A 6427-nucleotide genomic window follows, 5' to 3' on the forward strand; every position below is an offset into this window, starting at 1 on the left:
TGTAATAATTTTTTAATTTATTTTGTTCTCAGGTATAAAGTAACATTATTCTAATTAAAATAATAAAAATATGGTGTCCAAAGTAACATATACTTTGGAAGGAGTCAATGTAATATTTATTACTTCTAGTTTAGTTACAGCTTTATTTGTTGTCAATATAAATATTAAAAGTCAATGAGTTATAGCTCAAATGGCATAGTCTCTCCATACTTAATTAAGAGGTTGCGGGTTCGAGTCTCCTATATTTGATANGAATTTATATATTTAAATGTTTTTTTTATGACTATATTTAAATGTACATTCTTATTATCATGAATAACTCATAATATCGAAATAGGAAGACCAATATTCATAAAAAATTACCAATGAATTCATAAAATCCGTAGCATTGGTTATTTTAAGAAGTTTATTTTCTAAAGTTCATGTTGAGTTACTAATTAATTTATTTTATTGAAAAAAACTCAAAAAATATTAAAAAATATCATAATAACTTTATTTCAAATATTAGTAACATCAATTAACTAAAAATAAATTATTCAAATTATTCGCTGTTGTTGAGTATCGAACTCATGTGTGGATCGGAGTTCTATTTAAGATTTATTATTGGCCAATAAATTATTATATGCACAAGATAGAATTTAAATTTTAATATTTATTTAAGTAGATTAATAAGTTAATTATTAGACTTACTAACCAATCAGATTGGTTTTTTAAAACTCTAATTTTTTGGTGGTCAAAACCGTATCTTTTTTGGCGGAGGTCAAAATTTGTTATTTTGGATGTCTGATGACTGAAAAGAAAAAGATTGATGGGCCTAGCCCGGTTGCATTTATAAATAAAATTTACATTGGTGTAGTTTTTGTTAAGTAGAATTTTATTTTGTGAGGACAATAAAATTTGGGATTCTAATTATTGTGATAAGAAGCTGAGTTGATGCCTATTAATATATAGGTGGTTCAGTTTTTCATTGAAATTTTTTTTTGTTTTTTTAATAAATGAAGTGTGAAAGAACAAAGTTTTATACGTGTATAAATAGAGGTTTAAGCCTCTCAGACACACATCAATAATAATTGATAGTAATAAAAATATTTTTCATTTTCTCTCTTTTATACTATTCTCTCTTATATTCTTTATTACAATATTAGTAAATATATTAATTATATTGTGATAGTAATTGTAGTGAATATTAATACTAGAGTTTTCTATTTACACTTTCTTATTTTATAGTTATTATATCTTCCTTAATTATTTATTTTACAACACGTTATTAGCACGAGATTCTAATCAAATTTTTAGGAAGACTCAGGTAACAAATTTTTATTATGTCAAAACTCTCTCATCTTGAATTCAATGCTCTTGATATATCTGGAAACAATTGTTTATCATGGATATTAGATGCTGAAATCCATCTTGATTCAATAGATCTTGGAGATACCATTAAGGCTGAAAATAATGCATTCCAAAATGGCCTAGCCCGGTTGCATTTTGAAAATAATCAAATTTGTTATTTTGGATGTCTGATGACTGAAAAGAAAAAGATTGATGGGCCTAGCCCGGTTGCATTTATAAATAAAATTTACATTGGTGTAGTTTTTGTTAAGTAGAATTTTATTTTGTGAGGACAATAAAATTTGGGATTCTAATTATTGTGATAAGAAGCTGAGTTGATGCCTATTAATATATAGGTGGTTCAGTTTTTCATTGAAATTTTTTTTTGTTTTTTTAATAAATGAAGTGTGAAAAAACAAAGTTTTATACGTGTATAAATAGAGGTTTAAGCCTCTCAGACACACATCAATAATAATTGATAGTAATAAAAATATTTTTCATTTTTTCTCTTTTATACTATTTTCTCTTATATTCTTTATTACAATATTAGTAAATATATTAATTATATTGTGATAGTAATTGTAGTGAATATTAATACTAGAGTTTTCTATTTACACTTTCTTATTTTATAGTTATTATATCTTCCTTAATTATTTATTTTACAACACGTTATTAGCACGAGATTCTAATCAAATTTTTAGGAAGACTCAGGTAACAAATTTTTATTATGTCAAAACTCTCTCATCTTGAATTCAATGCTCTTGATATATCTGGAAACAATTGTTTATCATGGATATTAGATGCTGAAATCCATCTTGATTCAATAGATCTTGGAGATACCATTAAGGCTGAAAATAATGCATTCCAAAAGGATAAAGCCAAAGCCATGATTTTTCTTCGTCGTCATCTTGACGAAGGATTGAAAAATGAATATCTCACATTAAAAGATCATGCAGATCTTTGGAAAGACCTTGAAGAAAGGTATAATCATAAAAAAACGGTGATACTTTCTCAAGCCCGATATGAGTGGACACACTTGCGCTGCATGATTTTAAATCCATAAATGAATATAATTCTGCAATGTTTCGAATCACCTCACGAATGAAATTATGTGGGGAAAAGATAACTGATCATGATATGTTGGAGAAAACTTTCTCAACCTTCCATGCCTCAAATGTGCTCCTGCAGCAGCAGTATCGAGAAAAAGGATTTAAAAATATTCTGAGTTAATTTATTGCCTTCTTGTTGCTGAACGCAACAATGAGGTGCTCTTAAAGAATCACGAAGTGCACCCAGTTGGTGCCGCCCCATTTCCTAAAGTAAATGTGGCAAATCATTACCCCAGAAGAGGTAGATGGCAATGTTTTAGTAACAAGAAAAATTATGGAAGGAAAAGGAATAATATTCAAAAGAGAGGATCTCACCAGAAGTGGGATAAAGAAAGAAATATTGGGCAAAATAAATCAACAGAGGATAAGTGTTTCCGTTGTGGTGGAAAGGGCCATTGGTCGCGTACCTGTCGTACACTAAGGCACCTAGACCTAGTCGATATTTATCAAGTATCTTTGAAAAAAGACGACAAAGGAAAGGAGACGAAATTCGTTTCAAATGATGTTGCTGAAAATTCCACCACTCATTATGATGTATCTGATTTCTTTGAGGACCCTGAAGGAAATATTGGTCATTTGATCAATGATGGAATAGTTTAATATGTGAATTTGTTAAGTATCAATGTAAATAAATAATGTAAAGAACTTATTGTTAAGTTTTATTTTATATGTATTTAAGTTTTAAATATGATGTATATAAATAATGAAATATTAATGTCTAGGAATTTTGAAATCATTAAATGTGTCAAATTTTAAAATAAAATTTTAGTATATGACATTATTTTTATGTACAGTGTTTATTAGAAAAATAATTCCGATCAAGTATTCAATTTATCTGTGCATACTACTCATTGTATTATTATTATTTGTCATTGAAGAGAATGGCAAGGACTTATAGTGAAGATATTTGCCTTGCGGATAGTGCAAGTTCGCACACCCATTCTCAAAAGTGATATATATTTTACCCATCTTGTGCCAAAAGAAGAATATGTTAATACTATTATTGGCTCAAGCAATGTGATTGAAGGCTCCGGAAGAGCTATAATTTTGTTTCTCGGAAGAACAAAATTCATAATAAATAATGCACTATTGTCTACCAAGTCTCTAAGAAACTTGTTGAGCTTTAAAGATATTCGCTAAAATGGATATCATATTGAGACTATGAATGAGGGAAATCATGAGTACTTATGTATCACAACTCATGATTCAAATAAAAATGTTATATTAGAGAAATTGCTCTCACTTTCATCTGGGTTATATTATACCAAGATTAGTACAATTAAATCACATACCATTGTAAACCAGAAGTTTACTAGTCCAAATGAGTTCATAACTTGGCACGACCGATTGGGTCATCCGGGAACAACCATGATGCGAAAAATTATTGAAAATTCCCATGAACATTCACTAAAGAACCAGAAGATTCTTAAATCTAGTGAATTTTGTTGTGCTGCATGTTCTTAAGGAAAGTTAATTTTAAGGCCATCACCAGTAAAGATTGGATTTGAGTCCCCTGAATTCCTAAAAAGGATTCAAGGTATATATGTGGACCTATTCATCCACTGTGTGGATCTTTTAGATATTTTATGGTCCTAATAGACGCATCTTCAAGATAGTCACATGTGTGCTTATTATCTTCTCGCAACCTGGCGTTTGCGATATTACTAGCTCAAATTATTCGATTAAAAGCACAATTTCCAGAAAATCCAATCAAAGCAATTCGTCTTGATAATGTTGGTGAATTTACCTCCCAAGCTTTTGATGCTTATTATATGGCTAATGAAATAAGTGTTGAACATCCAGTAGCTTATGTTCACACACAAAATGGGTTAGCAGAATCACTCATTAAGCGCCTCCAATTAATTGCTAGACCTTTACTTATGAGAACAAATCTCCCAACTTCGGTTTGAGGGTATGCTATTTTACATGCCGCAGCACTTATTCGATTGAGGCCAACGAGTTACCATCATTTCTCTCCTATGCAATTAGCCTTTGGCCAGCAGCCAAATGTTTCCTATTTAAGAATATTTGAGTGTGCGATATATTCCCATTGCACCACCTAATCGCACCAAAATGGGACCCCAAAGAAAATTGGGGATATATGTTGGATATGATTCTCCCTCTATAGTGAGGTATCTTGAGATAATAACTGGAGATGTATTTAAAGTCCGGTTTGTGGATTGTCATTTTGATGAATCAAAATTTTCAACATTAGGGGGAGAGAATAAGCTTCCTAAAAAAGAACTTAATTAGAATACATCATCCTTGATGCATTTAGATTCTCGATCACGGCAATGTGAACTAGAAGTTCAAAAGATTATACATTTGCAAAGAATAGCAAATGAATTGCCTGATGCATTTTCCGATACAAAGAGGATAACCAAGTCGTATATACCAGCGAAAAATGCCCCAATTCGAATTGATGTCCCATTTGGACAAATTGCCACTGAAGCAAATTCACGCCAGAAGCGTGGCAGGCCTGTCGGTTCCAAAGACAAAAATTCTCGAAAAAGGAAAGAGGTCAATACGATTCATATTGAAAAAGACATAGTAGAGACACCTGCAGTTGTCCAAAATTCTGATATAGTTTTAACGCCAGAAGACGTTCAGGTACCTGAAAATTGTAAAAATGACGAGATCTCGATAAATTATGTCTTTTCAGGAGAGAAATGGGACTGAAATAAGACAATTGTCAATAAAATATTTGCATATAATGTGGCATTAAATATCATGCATGAAAGTAAGGATCTTGAGCCAAGATCAGTCGAAGAATGTCGATAAATAAATGATTGGCCAAAATGGGAAGAAGCCATGAAGGCTGAGTTAGGCTCACTTGCAAAACGTGAAGTCTTTGGACCTGTAGTCCATACACTAGAAGATGTAAAACTTGTTGGATATCGATGAGTATTTATGAGAAAACGAAATAAGAAAAATGAAATTGTGCGCTACAAAGCATATTTTCCCAAATTCTTCTTCGCTCATGATTTTCAAAATCAAGGGACAATTGATGTCCAACAGATCCGCTCAAGTGACAATCTGGCAGATTTATTCACAAAATCACTCCCAAAATCCTCATTTGAAAGATTGGTACATGAGATTGGGATGCGCCGATTTCGAGACATTAAATAATGTCGACAAGAGGGGGAGACTGTACTCTTTTTTCCTTGGTCAGGTTTTTTTTTCTCATTGGGTTTTTCTTGACAATGTTTTTAATGAGGCAGTCCCCATCACAAAGGATTTTGTACTCTTTTTCCTTCATTACAGTTTTTTTTTTCATTGGGTTTTTCTTTAGTAAGATTTTAACGAGGTATAATCCTAAATGGTCATTCAAAGGGGAGTATTGTGATAAGAAGCTGAGTTGGATGCCCATTAATATATGGACGGCTCAGTTTCTCAATGAAAGAAATTTTTGTTTTCAATAAATGAAGTGTGGAAAAACACAATTTCATACGTGTATAAATAGAGGCTTAGGCTTCTGATGACACACATCAATAACAACTGATAGTAATAAAAATATGTTTCATTCTCTCTCTTTTATACTATTATCTCTTATATTTTTTACTACAATATTAATAAATATATTAATTATATTGTGATAGTAATTATAGTGAATATTAATACTAGAATTTTCTATTTATACTTTTTTATTTTATAGTTATTATATCTTCTTTAATTATTTATTTTACAACGCCAATCAAATTATAGATACCCCAATCCTTATTTATGTTTAAACTTCGGCCTTAAACTTAATTAAAGCTTGTCGATTTTCAAGTACATTTGTTGTAACAAAGATTAACGAGCACAACGATAGGCTATTGGTTAGTAATTTGTATACTATTTGCAAACTAATAAAGAGGACAACAAGAATTTGAAATTAGTATAAAAAAATTATCTAAAAGTTATCCAACCTTTGACTGATATGGAGTTTAGATAAATAAATTGATATAACAAATATAATAGATAAGTTTATAGACATCTATAATGCATGA

The sequence above is a fragment of the Arachis ipaensis genome, chromosome B10, assembly GCF_000816755.2.
Source record: "Arachis ipaensis cultivar K30076 chromosome B10, Araip1.1, whole genome shotgun sequence".
Classification (NCBI taxonomy): domain Eukaryota; kingdom Viridiplantae; phylum Streptophyta; class Magnoliopsida; order Fabales; family Fabaceae; genus Arachis; species Arachis ipaensis.